Source organism: Solanum dulcamara, chromosome 3 (genome assembly GCF_947179165.1).
Source record: "Solanum dulcamara chromosome 3, daSolDulc1.2, whole genome shotgun sequence".
Classification (NCBI taxonomy): Eukaryota; Viridiplantae; Streptophyta; class Magnoliopsida; order Solanales; family Solanaceae; genus Solanum; species Solanum dulcamara.
The window spans coordinates 5,061,683-5,078,482 of record NC_077239.1 but is presented as its reverse complement, the minus strand read 5'-3'; the positions used below and the strand labels follow the sequence as shown (position 1 = coordinate 5,078,482).

The window sequence follows — 16,800 nt, the reverse complement described above, 5'->3', positions numbered from 1 at the left end:
ATAACGTATCGGATCCACTAACAAAAGGCCTATTTAGAGAGGTTGTTGAAAGATCATCGAGGGGAATGGGGTTAAGGCCTAGGATAAGTCATCATGGCGGTAACTCTACCTAGTAGACTGGAGATCCCAAGAACTAGGTTCAAAGAAACCAAACAAAGTTATGATTGGTGGTTCAACATTGTCAAATAACTCAACTCAATCTTGTGATTATGACAATGTTCAGAAACAAAGGATAAAACCTTAAGGCTTTTTAATGAGTTAATAAAACATTAAAGGTTTTTTTAATGATTATCTAAGTCTGGCGGAAAATGACTAGATAGTGTGTCTATAGGACTACACGTTTAGAAATCACCTATGTGAATGTGAAATATAAGCCGCTTCAAGGGGAATGACGGTAAAGGCCCATTCTCTATGCATTCACAAAACCAGGCAGTGTTCATGGTTGAAACGAACACAACTGTGAGAACCGTAGATGGTTGATGATTAATTGTGTGACTTATGTTGTCTAGTTATACAACAAAGTTCGACGGTTCAAAGATATCGCATCTACCGATTGATCGAGTATATCCTATATAAGTTCACTATGGAAAATTCAAAGAGAAACCTACTTATCCAGATGCAATTAATCTTCGTTTGTATATCACACACTTATCCGTGCATTCCTTTATCTTGTAGACATTCCCCATTCATATGGAGGATTGTTGGGTTTAATTGATAGTTTGAATGGAAAATTGAAGGGAAAAAGAAGTGGAGGGAAAAATGATATGTTCTCTCTTGCTTTATTAAATAAGCTTTGGTCCCACATAGGTGGTGGAAAGGAAAAGTCTCCTACTTAAAAGTAGAAGCACTCCTTCATGTTGCTAAAGGGTCAAGAAGAGGGTCTCCCCTCGCGTCATCGTCGTCGTCGCTCGCTCGGCTCGGCTCGGCTTGGCTTCGGCTACGGCTACGGCTACGGATTCGGCTATGGATTCGGATTTGGATTTGGTCAATTGATATGATTGATTGATAATCTTTTTAGATCAAATTTCCTTTAAATTTTAATTAATTAATATTATTTATTTATTTAATTAATTAAGTGAAAAAATCCTGACCCGTGACCCACGACCCGTTTTTTTCCCGGATTAATTTAAAAATATTTCCCTTCGTTTTTCCAACGGATTTTTGAAAGGTTGCAACCTTGTCCGAAAAGTTGCAAACCTTTTCTCAACAGGCAAATCTTTTCCTAACAGGTGCCTTTTCTTAAAAGGTGTAAACAGTCTATATATATCTGTTAATCCTCAGAATCTTCCATACGAAAATTTTGAAATAACATCTTCTTCTTTTTCTTTTTGCACTACCTAAAACTCGTGTGTTATACAGCCTTCAAGTGGTTCGCAGTCACCAGAATTTGCAATAACTCTATTTTGGTGAGTAAATCGTTCTATCCTTTGAGGGAAAATTCCAAAAACCTCAGGTACGTTGAGGGGAATAATTTTCTTAAGGACACAATGTGCATTCAGTGGGCTCGATTTTGTTCTTGCATTAATTTTTCAGATTCTGTATTTTATTATTTTCAGTAGTTGTTGTTACTGTTTTAATATTTACAATACAGTTTACTAACAACATGTTGTTGAAGTTTGTCCTAACTTGATAGTGTAAAAAAAACCTACACACACTTAAGTGCATATAATTACAACTTATTTGGAATAATGTATCAAATCGTATTCATGTATTATATTGTATTATTGTTTTGAAAATATAACATTTGAATAAATCGTATTGTTCTCTATTATTTCATAATGCAACAGAGGAACAATTTAAAAAATAAGCTTATAATATTACAAAGGAAAAATACGAAATGGATAGTGTTATTATACGAAAAAGGATAGAATTACTAAAATAAGGGGAAAATAGGAGGTGAATAGGGTAACGATGTGATCAATTTTTATAATAAAATTTAAACAACAATTAAAATAATAATTATATTCAAAATAACAATACGATACGGCTTTCTTTGCCCCAGCTTGGCGAATCGCATCCCCGGACAAAGACATTTTAATAATCATCCAAACAAGCAGTTAAGTCAAACTCAGTAAAGAAATTATTCAACCCAAGTTTGTGATCTGTTAAGGTCAAGTGGAGAAACATACTTTTACATAATAAAATGAAAAAGAAAAACTAAATTATTAATGTTGACTGAGTTAATAAAGAATTCACATAAGTTTGAATCCCAGTGTGTTTTAAATTAAATATAATATATATTCAAGAAAATCTTCTTCTTTTTTTCCAACCACATATGATGTAGTCGTCGATTTTAGAAATTAATTATGACAAGATGTTTTAATATTCACGCTAATTATATGTAGTATCTAGTTTGATTATCTTGGGTGAATAATTAACACAAACAACATAAACAACTTACGTCAATATGGATTGTGCGGGATAGTTTGGACGCGTGGACGAACTCAGTCCAACGCTATGAATAGCCTTATATACCTGGAAATCGAAGGGACGATAGAGACTTGAAGGAACGACTTGAAAACCTTGAACCCTTTCTTTTTTTCTTCTCTCAATGTTCTAATCTCCAATTCTCTTCTCTAAATGTTCTAAATGTTAAATGAGAGAAAATACCCTTATGGTATTGATAAGGGACAAATTTTAGTCCCAAAACGACTTGGGGTAAGTTTTGGAAAGATGAAAAAAGTCTGAATGCCCTTCCTTAAGAAAAAATATTTGAAAAATGGGGTCGGACGCACTGTTGGCATGCTGGCCCAGGCACCAAACTGTTGCGGCTTGTTTCAGGCGCATTGGTGGCGCACCGCCCAGGCCCCAAACTACTGCAACACTAGTCTTCGATAAAATGGTCATAACTTTTTAGTTTGAGCTTGGAATGAGACAAAGTTGGTGGCGTTGGAAAGAGGACTTAAAAACCTTTAATTGGGTAGTTCATGGGCCACCTATCTTTTAATATTCTGAAAGTTATGATCGTTTGAAGTTGACCCTTATATGATCTTATATGAAAACTCAATCGGCAAAGGATCTTTGAACTCGACTTAGTACTAGGAATTGATCCTAGTACATAAATACAATTAGAAGTCATCGAGCTCGGGCCTATAAGAATAAGAAGAATGGCTCGGGTCTTAGCTTAAATTTTTTTGGAGTACAACAATTTGGCTCATTTATGTTATTTTTACTTTAGAAAAGACTCATCCATGCCATTATATGTTTACTGAAATGACATAGACGAGCCAAACTTTTAACGGATGGCATAGATGAACCCTTTTCTCAAAGTTCGATGACATATTTGAACCTTTTTCATTTAAAAAATAATTTAGTTAATGATGTGCCGAATTATAATTGACCAACAACAACAACAACCCAGTAAAATTCCACAATGTGGGGTCTGGGGAGGGTAAAGTGTACGCAGACCTTACTCTTACCAAGGTAGGACTGTTGTTTCCAAGAAACCCTCGGCTCAAAAGAAGCATAAAAAGAGGTCAGATGAGCCAAAATAGTTTTGCAAAACAGAAATTAGTTTAGTTTACAAATAATGGAGCGGATGTACCTTTTCTCAAATAAAAATGGCATAAATGAGCCAAACTTTTAACGGATGGCATAAATGAGTCTTTTCTCAAAGTTCGATGACATATTTGAGCCTTTTTTCAACTAAAAATATTGATCATAAGTTCAGAATTGTCCACTTCCAAAACCAACCTTGCATAATTCATCTAATATTTCTTCAATTAAGGGCTTTCTCTTTGGCCCAAATGAGATCCAGCCAGAGGACCAAGATAGTGATATAGTGAGGGGTTATATGTATAGGCAATAAAAATTATTTTAGGAAAAATGATCATGTGTATATGTAATGTATAGATATTATATAAATAATGTATAATTGTGTATAGATGATATATATATATATATATATTATCTATACAATAAAGTATACATTACAAATCATTTTTTTTCAATCTCAATCAACTCAAATCTACTTTAAACAGTCCCAAAATTTGGATATGAGCTTCTCTTAATTTTTCAAGTATTTTGATATATTATTCACTCGAAAGATTCACGTTTGCGACATGTAAATTTTTAAAGTCGAGTATTGAACAAAGAAGAAGAAGAAGAAGTAGGAGGAGGAGGAGGGAGGAAGGAAGCAAGAAGAAAAGCAACAAAGAAATAAGGAGAAGAAGGATGAGGGGGAGGAAGGAAGGACGAAGAAGGAAAGCAACCACTAATGACCGGAAGAAGATCAAAGGAGGAAGAAAAATAAGGAAGAGAAGAAGAAAAGAAGGCATCAAAATGCACTTCGAGTACAGTAACATTGGTCGAATGCCTATTTGACGTAATTAGTGATAATTAGATTATTTAAAGTAACAATTGTGACTCAATGGACATTTTGTCTAATTATTTCAATAGTGAACTCAAGTCCATGTAAGCTCGCTTGTGAAGTGTCTAATAAAAGGGTCATTTGCACTTTTGTCCATGTTTTATGTTACTCTTTAATTTTTGTCCCTTAAGGTAAATATTTCGTTTGTCTCAATTTATATTGTATCTTTCGAATTTCGAAATTCAAACATGTCTTTCTTTGTACATATTTTTTTCATATATCTGTAAATATAGATTCATAATCAAAATTAAAAGATTTTGATTTCAATATATACCATACCATGTGTAAGGGGGTCAACTCACAATGATCTAACCCACTTCGGCAGTCTAACACTTAGACTCAACCTTTTCTTTCTTTTTCCTCAATTTCGTTTCACACTTAGACAATGCATACGAATATAGAAACACACCAGCACGTACAAGAACAAGTTTCAACTTTGTATTAAACTCGTTCCACAAAGAAGCACACAAACTGAGCCTTACAAAAATCTGACCCAATGACTCTCTGCCTATGACTGGTCTGCCTGTGCCAATAAATAGGCCACAACACTAGTCATATGCCAGTCATATGCCTTACAAAGTTAGTTGACATCCCCAACTGATAGGCCAATATTGAAATCTGAATTTACAAGCTTATCTAAAATGCTGACAAAGATCAAAATGGCTAGATACTGCCCAACTGCCCATGCATGTGTGAGGCACACGCGGGCAGCCTTCAATTCTGGTGCCAAAATCAGTCTTTGGCCACCCAAACTCACGCTTTTCAATGTGCTCTCACTGTGCCCAGGTCTTGCCTCGCACAACTTGCCGTGAAATCGCACAATTGGAACTTTCAGACAACAACAAGGTCTGCGTACACTTTACCCTCCTCAGACCCCACGTATGAGATTTTACTGGGTTGTTGTTGTTTCTTTTGTCTCCAGAGAGGCACATGGAAAAATTGTGGCTAGGCAATTATTAGATGTGGACAATATTTGAGGTCTTTTTGTCAATAATTATTTTTGTCATTTAATTGATAAATAGGATATCTAGAATTTGACCTTTTAAATATCACTATACAAACAATTAAATTTTTGAATTATAAAAATTCGGCATTTAATATTTATCAAAAAAATATTAAATATTTCTATGTAATTTTTTAGTATGAATTTCTTTTCTTCTGATTTTTGAAAAACTCTTCTTTAAAAACTTACTAAAAATCATTCTAAAGTGTGATCAAATATTATTTATTTTTTTTAAAAAAAAAAGGTATGAAAACAATGTCCAAACACACCCTTGGTAAGATAATTATATACTTTCCCAAATGGTAGTGCACAAGATTACACTTCTCTAAATCATAATCCAAAATTTCATATACAATAAATCTTGAATTTTTGTCAAGTTATTTATAACTTTTCTCAATTTGTACTACCACTAATTTCAACAATTTAATTCATAATTCAATCTACTTTGCTATAAATAAAGCTAGTGCAAGTAAAAACATCACACAAACTTCTAATTATTCACAATGATTAATTCCCAAGATAAAACAACTTCACTTCCTATTGATTCCTCTATTGTCCCAAAGCCACTTAATACCTTTAATGATTTTGCAAAATTATTAGCCTATCATGGAGTTAATGTCTCAATAATCACAACTCATGCCAATGCACAAAGGTACAACTCATTAGTCACTCAATCTTTTATTTCCAAAATTAAGATCCAATTAGTCCCCTTAATTTTCCATCTCAAGTACTTGGTTTGCCTAAAGGATGTGAAAATATGGATTCACTTCCTTCTAGGGTGTACATGGATCGGGTTGGTTCGAATTTTTTACAAATCAAACCAAACTATTTGTGTCGGGTTATTAAATCTATAAACCAAACTAAACCAATAAAAGTCGGGTTTTTCGATATTAATTTTTCTCAGGTTTTTTGAGTTTTTCAGGTTTTTTCGGGTTTCTCAGGTTTTTCATAGTATCTAATAAAAACCACAGAGCGGTGCTTCTTAAAAAGAGTTCTAGTACAAAATATCAACATATAAGATGGAGGCAGAACACTGTTTGAAGTTATAACTTTATAATATAACTTTATAAGATGGCCTTTTTTGTATATTATTTAGATGGGCTTCTCAAGTCCAAATCTAAATGTAAGAAAGAAAATAAAAATTATGAAAATTTTTTTAAAAATATTTATAAATTACATTTTAATAAATATTTTTATATATAACATAATTTAAAAGTAGTATATCTATAATCGAGTCGGTTTGGGTTCGGTTTGACTTTTTTTAGTTAAAACCAAACCAACCCTATAATGGTCGGGTTTTTTTTCCAAACACCAAATCAAGTCAAACCAAACCAGTAGTCGGGTTTTTTTTCTGGTTTGGTTCGGTTTATCGGTTTGGTGTGGTTTATCGGTTTGCCCTGTACAGCCCTACTTCCTTCTATGGAATTGTACAAAGAATTTATTTTGGCTTGTGAGACACTAAAAGAACCAATTGAAGAATTAATTCAAAAAATGGAAACAAAGCCAAGTTGTATAATTTCAACAAGTGTTATTTCTTGGGCACAAGAAGTGGCTGATAAATTCAATGTTCCAAGGTATGTGCTCCAAATAATTTCTTGTTTTGCTCTCCTTTGTACTCACATCCTTCAACAAGAACATGCTGAAGAAATCCTTCTTTCGAATTTGGATATTTTTTCGATTCCTGAATTGTCTGAAGAGATTAAGATTAGAAAAGCTCAGATATCTAATGAGACAACAGGAAATCGATTTGCTGACATGCATAGTATTACTTCCTCCGTCCCATATTAGATGACACTTCCAACTTTACATGGTAATTAAGAAATCATCAATACATTGAAAGACTTTACCATTTTTTCCTTTGTTTATATCAATGCAATATACATAGAGTATAGAAATAGCTACTATTGAGAATTGTTTACATTCAAAAGGCCATATTAATTGTAGGGGTAAAATAGGAAAAATTTAATTAATTCTATCTTGATTTAGTAAGTGATCAATTAATATGGGACAAATATTTTTAGTAAGATGCTCATCTAATATGAGACGGGGTAGTATTCACCAACTTAAATTGTCACATGACTTAGCACGAGGCACTTTGATTAATACGTTGGAGGAATTCGAGCCAAGGTACATTGATCAACACAAAAAAAATCATGAATAATGTTTTTTGTATTGGTCCGGTATCATTATTCAACAAGGAAATATATGAGATAGTTAATAGAGGTGACAAGCTTCTATCAATGAGCATAGTTGTTTGAAGTGGCTTGATTCAATGAAGCCAAACTCTGTGATTTATGCTTCATTTGGGAGCCTTTGTCACATTTCATCCTCACAAATAAAAGAAATTGGGTTAGGTTTGGAATCATGAAATGTACCCTTTATATGGATAATTAGGGAACTAAATGTTTCATTAGAAGTTGAGAAATGGCTAAGTGATGAGAATTTTGAAGAGAGTGTAAAAGGAAGAGGCATAATTATCAAATGATGGGCACCACAATTTTTGATCTTATCTCATTCATCGATTGGAGGATTCTTAACACACTGTGGATAGAACTCGACTTTAGAAGGAGTTACCTTTGGTGTACCGATGATTACTTTTCCTATATTTGCTGAACAATTTTACAATGAGACGTTAATTGTGAATGTTTTGAAGATCGGAATTCGAGTTGAGATTGAAAGGAAGAATAGGGCTTTGGTTATGAAGGATCAAATCAAGAAAGCAATAGATCACCTAATGGATGAAGGAGTGGAAAGTGAAGAAAGAAGAAAAAGAGCAAAGGAACTAGCAATGATGTCAAAGGAAGCAATGCAAGAAAGTGGATCTTCTTACATGAATATCAAGTTGTTGATTCAAGATGTCATGAATCTAGTCAACAATTAGGAAGTCAAAACATTGTATTAATTATGCAGGATTTTACACCAAAAAATCATATCGTGTATTATTAGTTAATTATGCTGAAATAAATTTAATAATATCGAGTTATATATTGTAGAAGAAGTACCATGTTGAATTTTATATTTAAATTATTTTAATTTATACCTTTAATTTCTGCAGTTTTGGTTTAAATCGCAACTCGAATTCACTAGAGTTTTAAGACATAATCAACTAGATTGGTAAGTGTTCATCTCATGAAATGGTATAGTTCAATGGTATGATGTTGAATACAATAGTTGTTATAACTAATTCTTCAACTTAAAGAAAAAAATGGTCAAGACACTATATTAAGAACAATACATTCCTTAGTCAAATTAAATTGACAGGATATCACAAATGACAAATTTCAAATAATATCGATATATTAGCAAGGTATATACTCAGTATAATTTTGTATACTCTTTTAAGTCTTATGAGTCAATATGTTAGAGAGTATCTCCTCCTTAATTTAGTAGCCATTCTTGTCCATCTATAAATGAAACATCCATGTAAAGTGCTGCCTCATTTGGCTTCAATTACTTTGCATAAGGTACCCCTAAATGTGTAGTTTGCTCCTGGCCCATAACAACAGTATTCTAGTATTCTCCAAAGAATATTGTTCTACAAGAAAAAAAACATAAATCCAAATCATTACTGAATTTTTTGGTTTCTCACTCGGTGTTCGATATTCGTATCAGTGTTGATTAAATTTGAATTTATCGGAAATATTATATTTGTGTTTTGATGATTTAACAAACTATAGACCTAGTAGAGGAACCTGGTCCCATGAGTAATGTCGACCCAAGACATGAAAGTGGAAATTAGTTGTAAAGCTGTAAAAGATGAAGGGATAAGCGGCACAACAGCAGAGATTCACATTCGCGTTTGATGATTGAACACATTATGGGACCTGATAGAGGGACCTGGTCCCATGTGTAATGTTTGTCCAGGCAAGAAAGTGGAATACAACTGTAAAGCTGCAAAAATTGCAGGGGTTAGTAGGCATTGCAGTAGAGGTGCATATTCGCATTTTGTGTATCGACAAACCATGAGACCTGATAGACGGACCTGATCGCAGGAACACGGAATGTCAACAACATAATAGATACCAGCTGTAAAAGCTTCCACTACCTGTTGTGCAAAGGACAGCAAACCTGCTCCACAAATCAGAATGCACGAGGTTGTTTCTGTCCATACATTAATACTTATCCTTGGACAAGAAACAACCAAGTTTTTTGCACATTAAGAATATACAAGCAAAGACCATTATTTTCTCTCAAAGAAGAACAACTTCCTCAAGGTAGCAAGGGACCTGACTGGGCTTTTTTTGAAGAAAAAACTTTAGGTTGTTGATTTGTTATAATGTTGTGTCTTATGTGCTAAATATTTTAAAATCAGTTCCTACACTATAAAGGAACATTGATCAGTTTGTTTGTCATTTTGACTTCATTGCTAGAGTTAGCTTTGAAGTGGTTAGAAAAAGTCTACATTAACCTAGGGGTAGTTGTGTAGTGGGCAATATTTGTATTGCCTAGTTTCTGAGTCATTGCTAGAGTTATCCTTGATCGGAATGTTCAAAGTCTACGTCATCTAAGATTTAGTTGGTGTAGTGGGCAATAGAAATATTGCTTAGGCTCAAAGTCTTGTGATAGAGTTGTTGCAAGCCAAGGGATGGAGAGGGTTAGTATCTAGTTGCAATAGATTGTAATAGATAATTTTGCTCTTGCACCTTAGTGAAAGTTGGTTGTTAAACCTTGTAGGACAGGTCGTGGTTTTTCTCCCTTGAGCAAGGACGTTTCCACGTAAAAATCTTGTGTGCCCTTTACGTGCATTATCTGTCCTTACATTGCTATTCTGTTCAAGGATCTAGTTCCTGAGTGACAGTGAATGCATCCATTCTAACAGGAAGCAACACTCCCAACAAAAAAAATATTCATTCCAAGTCCTCTGATTAAGAGTGAAAGGATTCTAAATCATTGATTCCACCACATTCTATATTGATAATATGAACCTAATAGTTAGTAAAAAATACCAATTATAAATGTAAGTATGAAGGAATGTGCCAGTCTCTAAACAGAATAGTATAAGAATTTCACTAGGTCAAAGCTTTATTGAAAATGATTTAAGTAAAATGCACATATGAATGTACAAAAATATTTATGTTATTAGATTGTTAAAGTGTGTGATCATTTTATTTAAAAGATTAAATTATTTTAAATAATTTTATGTCACACCCCGATCTTAACAGGGTGTGATGGGCACCCGACCCCATGCTCGGAGCCGAGCGAATCCGTTACCTCATATTACATACTTAATCTATTTAGACTTGTACATCAAAAGAAATAAAAAACATAGCTAAGCTTTCCAAATCTTGCTTTCCAAAATCCATCATCCCATAAAACTTGTGACATGCGACATAATAACCTATCGGCTGGTGACGCCACTTACAAAGCTGACACTCTATACCCACGACTTTGTCTGCAAAGTCTCTAACTCCGAATAAAATATCATAGCGCATAAACTCTGACTCGGCAGCACTCCAGAACAAGTGGAGTGGCCAACCCCGCTGGAACATCTTCTACAATAGCTTCTACTCATCTGGGTGTACCTGCGCGGCATGAAACGCAGCCCTCAAAGAAAGGGGGTCAGTACGAGCTTTGTACTGAGTATGTAAGGCATGAATAGTAACATAGTAAGGAATATAAATAAGAATAATAACAGAATAGAAATATAGAACATATCATGAGGTAGAGAAGTAATCTGTACATATGAGTGTCTTTTAGGCCGGATGCCATGCATGCTTGTCTTATCTTTACAAATATTTCTTTTTCATATACATAGAAAATAAAAGTCATATCACCGAACAACGTTAGCTCGCCCACATATGTCCCGCGTCCGGGCATCCCGCGTCCGGAATGAAAATTACTCCAACTAATCAGGTGGGAATGCGTCTATAGCGCCACATATACACCTCCCCATATCCCCCATATACATATACATATACATATAGACAGCATGCACGAGAGCTCAACGAAAGTCGTGTATTTATCGGAGTGACGGAAGGTCGGTAACCTCCGATTGTATTATAGACTAACCATGGTCGCTTTGTCTCACCTTGAAGGAACAATTATTATAGGATGAGACTACCAACGAAGGATAATATTAAGAGAACGTAGAATAAGGTCACAATCTTGTAAGGCGCCAAATCGTATACATATGCACATAGGACCAATTTTCAAGACTCGTAGAATAATCGGAATGAGCTATGATTCAAAAATCAGGACAAGAGTCATGTCAAGTACCTTTCGAAAATTTCCATGGATTATATCACAATAAAACTTTTGGAATCATATACACATATCTAAGCACGAGAAAATATCTTTTGGAAACTCAAGAAAATTGGCCATCCTAGTGGTTCTACGAATAGGACTTCCTTGAAATTGTGTAAAATGTCATATACTTGTTTCATAAAAACCCATGCCAAAAGAAAGAGTAGCTCTATATACTTATGTCAAAACATGCCAAGAGAAAGAAGGGTAAACCTTTGTTTTGGGAAACTATAGACATTTTGGAAAACATTGACGAGTTATAAGAAGTCATTTCCTTGGGACCATTGACACCTAGCTGGTGAAAACAAAGAAAATATGGAAGCACTTATGAAACCATAACCTCGGAATCATGCCTTGAAAGAAAAGGGTAAGCCTTACATACTTATGTCAAATACATGTCAAAAGAAGGAACGGTTAGCTTTACATACCTGTGCCGCGCCTTACTAGCTACGCTTATGCGTCCAACTTGTTTTTCTACATTCAAGAGAGTTGACATAGTCATTAGATTCACCACCATATACTTGTCTTAATCCTTCAAACAAATTAATTTTCAATCTGTCGAAATTTTGGCAGCATCTCCCCTATAAATACACCATCCCCGAGATCTCAACTCGGCCACCATGTCCACAACCATATCAAAAACAACAACCAGCAGTATATATACAATCAAATCACCTCAACTTTACACAACACAAGCTCCAAACAACTAGCATAAAACTACGATACCAAAATAGAGTTTTTAACCTTTATTTCATAAAATCTTTAACCATACCAACCGGGGGGTCGTGTGGCTGCAACCAGGAGCACCCACACCCTTTTTAAAACACTTTAAAGCCCTGCAACACGCAACCCAACCAGCTGCAACCGCAACACCACAACGACAACACACTATGCGACTTTGATTTAACTACTACGACTTTAATTTAGTAGTTTCTAACATCAAGCATCCTTATACAATTTCTCTACTTCCAGCCATATTTAGGACATGTAATACACCTCATAACAACATAATAAACTCCAACTTGAAAGGAAAACCCTTACCTTGCCCAAAACTCATCAAACTCGTCGAAACTTGCCTCGGAAGCTCTCCTAACGCGGCTAGAACTTTGGGACTGCTTGGTGACGTTTTGGTGCTGCTCCAAACCATAAATTTTCATTACTAATACCTTCATAACATCATGGTACACCCTAGATAATTAATTCACGGGACGAAATCGAAAAACTTACCTCTTTTCTCCTCCAAATCCGTAGGTCTTTCTCTCTAGTCTAGAGTTTCTCTTCTTCTCTTCTTTTATTTTCTAGACTTTTCTTGAAATAAATGGAACTTATGAGATATTGATGACTAAAAGTCATCTACATATATATATATATATATATATATATATAGGCTACTTTAAGGGGTGACATGTGTCAACCCCTAAGTGGTGACACATGTCAAGCCCTAAGTGGTGACAAGTGTCAAGCCTTCATTGGGCCAACACCTCTCTCTCCTCCAATGGCGGGATGCCATGTGGCATGTGGGGCCACCCCTACATGAATTTTCTTGAACACTTTGTGAAATTCCCATTTTACCCCTAGCCTTCCACAAAATTACCATAGGCCACTTTGCGAATTTTCCTTTTTGCCCTTAGCCTTTCCCAATATTTCCACACTACTAATATTCATAAATAATATTCATAACCAACTTGTATTAAAAAAAAATGGAAGATGGTCATTCCCTTCACTTTACCACGGTTACTTTAAAATATCCAACCGTATAAAATACGGAATATAACATTTTAGTTATTAAATTATGTATTGACAACACGTCTTTATAATTGCATCTTATTCTTTAAGAATGTGAAAAAGGTTTTTTGATAAAAAGAGTGGAGGAGTATATTTCGAGTTATAATAGAAAAAAACTGATAAGGAGTAATTTCCCCTATAATAAATTATACGTAATACGAATAGAAATAAATCGAAAGGAAATAAAGTAGTGGAGTTAGGATGACCACATACTGATCTATAGTTGAATATATTCCCTAATCATTTCATCCATCAGATGAAATGACATTTGACATGTAAGTTTTTGAGAAGACAACAAAAGAATAATTCCCCCAAGCACGTCCACTTGTTCCTTCTTTGGCTTATTTTGTTATTGAATTTATTGTGCAATCCTGCAACATGCATCATGTCTATCTCAAATTAACCTTATTATGAGGTGATTACGCTATGTTGTTCAAAGTTTTTAAAAAAATCGATGAATACATGTTGAATTCTCCTTAATTGAAATCGATAATGCGAGCGAGCAAATTCGCGAAGTTATATATATATTAAGAAGCATACCTCATAGAGTGATCTAGCATTTTCATAAAATCAAAATAAAACATTCTTTAAAATTATAACGTCTTCCTCTATCATCATTAATAGTATCTTGTGTTCCATAAAATGCAGGGGCGGAGCCACAGCTCCATGTATAGATTCGATAGAACTCAGTATAACTTCGATCAAGGACCTAGTAAATTATCGAGTTCAAAATCTATAAATTCAAAAGCCTAGCACCACCTATGATTATAGGTTATGGGTTTGACCCGAAAAATTAGCCTTTAATTTCTGACAAAGACAAACAGTCTCAAGAAGCATGAAACAAATATGGAAGACCATGGACCATATGACTAGAAAGAAATAAATCTTATTGTGAAGGGAATTGAAGTCATGTTGCTAGAGTTGAGAACAATTGTTTGCATAATTTATATTTTTGGTGTAAAAGTAGCACAATAGAGCGTATGGATCAACATCTGTATTTCTTGTATTTGCTGGGAGGGAACATGTAACTTAGTTTGATTCGGAGGTTGGTTAGTCATGTACTATTTATGTACCAGCTTGGTACTTGATTAATATTACTTTTACCTTATGTTCAACTTCTTTCACAAGCTCGAGTGACATAACTGGATCTATGGTGTTGTAATTTGCCCCCTATATAAAGAAAGTGGATCTCACTATTATAGTTGCATGGAAATAGGGATGGGATGAACCATTTTAAAGAAAAAAGAGCAGAAGTGTATAACTTGGATAGCTACAAGCATTCCATGAAACCTCTTCAGCATTTTGGGACTCAGTTGGATCATGCTCATGCCCAGGTTGACTTTTGATTTACTACACTGCTGTTACAAAATAGGGCCGGGAAAATCTCTATCAAGTTTAGAATTATATTCCTGCAACTAGATGTTGGTCCACATGGAATGGAGTACTGCAAGAATTTTTGAGGATAGAAAGAATCCGTTATTATAGTAAAATACTGGTGTATCTCCTTATTTTCCTTTTGGTGCAACATGGCTTCAGTTAAAGATGTAGAAGTCTTGATAAAAGATAAAATAAATTGACGTAGAAGCCATGGTCGATTCAACATGTGAAGTCTCTGTATTTACTGCCCAGCAATAGTCTTAATGCTGGAAATCAATAATATAACTCTTCACTGTTTAAAAAACTAGCTTTCCATGAACCTGAATGGGTGGCAGTTGGTTTGTGCAGATAAGTAACTGATGACTATTGCTGCACCGACTCCACAAAAAATTGGCTTTATTTGACGGTTGAACTAGTTTGCGCTTAAAGTCATATTATGGGTTGACTTTGACCACACTAATGCAAAACTGTTTTTCAATTTTCACACATTCATACAGTCTGAAGTTCCTAGAAAGTAGAAACTGTCACCGTCGTTTGTGAATTGGAGTTTTGCATGTTTGTTCCTTTATGGTCTTTAGAATATTACAATCATGAGACCATATGAAATTCCTTTCCAGCTGGTGCATTGTGGAGTTCCTTTCTAGCTGTTGCATTACCTTGGCAATCATTAATCCAACTTTCATTTGTTTATGCATTACCCTGTGAGTAGACTTATGTGGTAGAAGTTATTTTCTGCTGGGGAATGTTTTATTCTTCTCATCACTAGATGATTATCATAGTTTGTACATTCTGTTGTAATTCTAAATGTTTTATTCCAGAGAAAATGCTTCTTTTCCTTGATAAACTTACTTGTCTCACCCAGAAAAGTACAAAGAGGCTGGATCTTTACCTTCTTTTGTGCTATGTTTTCTTTTTATGGCACATTTTTCTGAGAGTTAATTGTATGTCCAACACTCTTTCTTTCTTCTTGTATTTTGATATTCTAAAGTTTTTTTTATTCTAGTTTAATTCTTCAATTGTCTTTGGCAGATGATGGAAGAAATATTCCTCCATCTTCAGGGTCAAATTCAGCTCTTCCAGCCAGGGTTCAAATTCTTGCAGATTTTGCATCATCTGATGGTTTGTTTTTGATTTGTTTGCAAATACTTTGTGGGTCACTTTAACATTATGAGCCAAGTTACTTATCTGATCTACATCTATAATATTTGAAGCTTTGCAGTTTACTCCTCACCCTAAGGGTGTACTGGCACGAGTGGTGCCCATTCTTGGAAATGTGAGGGACATCCACCGGCCAATTTTTGCAAATGGTAATAGAGCCCAAATCTTTTTCATGCTCTAGCATTTCAAGAAAAGCGTTCTCTTGCTTTAAATTAGCATATGTCATTCTCCTAACTGAAGAAGTACGAGCATTTGCTATAGGAAGCTGTGACTTTTGAATTTTCAGTAGGGTATACATCGGTTGAAAAGTATTTTTATGTAAATTGTACAAATTTCTTAGAATCTTATATTATTGTCATAGAAACAATAAGGCAGCTCGGTGTACTAAAGTTCCCGCTATGCGAAGGGTCCGGGGAAGGCCCGATCATAAGGGTCTATTGTACTTAGACTTACTTTGCATTTCTGCTAAAGACTGTTTCCAAGCTTGAACCCATGACCTCCTGATCACATGTTAGCAACTTTATCGATTACTCCAAGGCTCTCCTTCATTAATGTCATAGAAGCTGATAAAAATTGATTTGTAGGCGATTCCTGAAGAGATGTAACAGTATGGGCTGATGAGGGTATCGAGGGCAGGGAGAAAGAGTTGTACATTCTTTAATTTTTTTCTAACTACATTCTCCTAATTGCAATTGTCTGAGATTCTGATAGCCATGAGATAACACCTATGTGCTTTGAGGAGGTGAAGCCTACGAAAGGGCGAGACGATGGGGAATAGCAATGGGCAAAGGGAGTGAAACTGGAGTTTAAGATGGCTCTTGATGAAGGAAGGCTTCGCTGCAAAAAGGGATAACAACTATCCCTT

General features: G+C 34.8%; 1 pseudogene; it reads left to right on the top strand.

The window, feature by feature from the left end:
• The first annotated feature begins 895 nt into the window (after nucleotides 1-895).
• LOC129881990 (UDP-glycosyltransferase 73E1-like) lies at nucleotides 896-8,253 on the top strand (annotated as a pseudogene).
• Nucleotides 8,254-16,800: the final 8,547 nt, after the last annotated feature.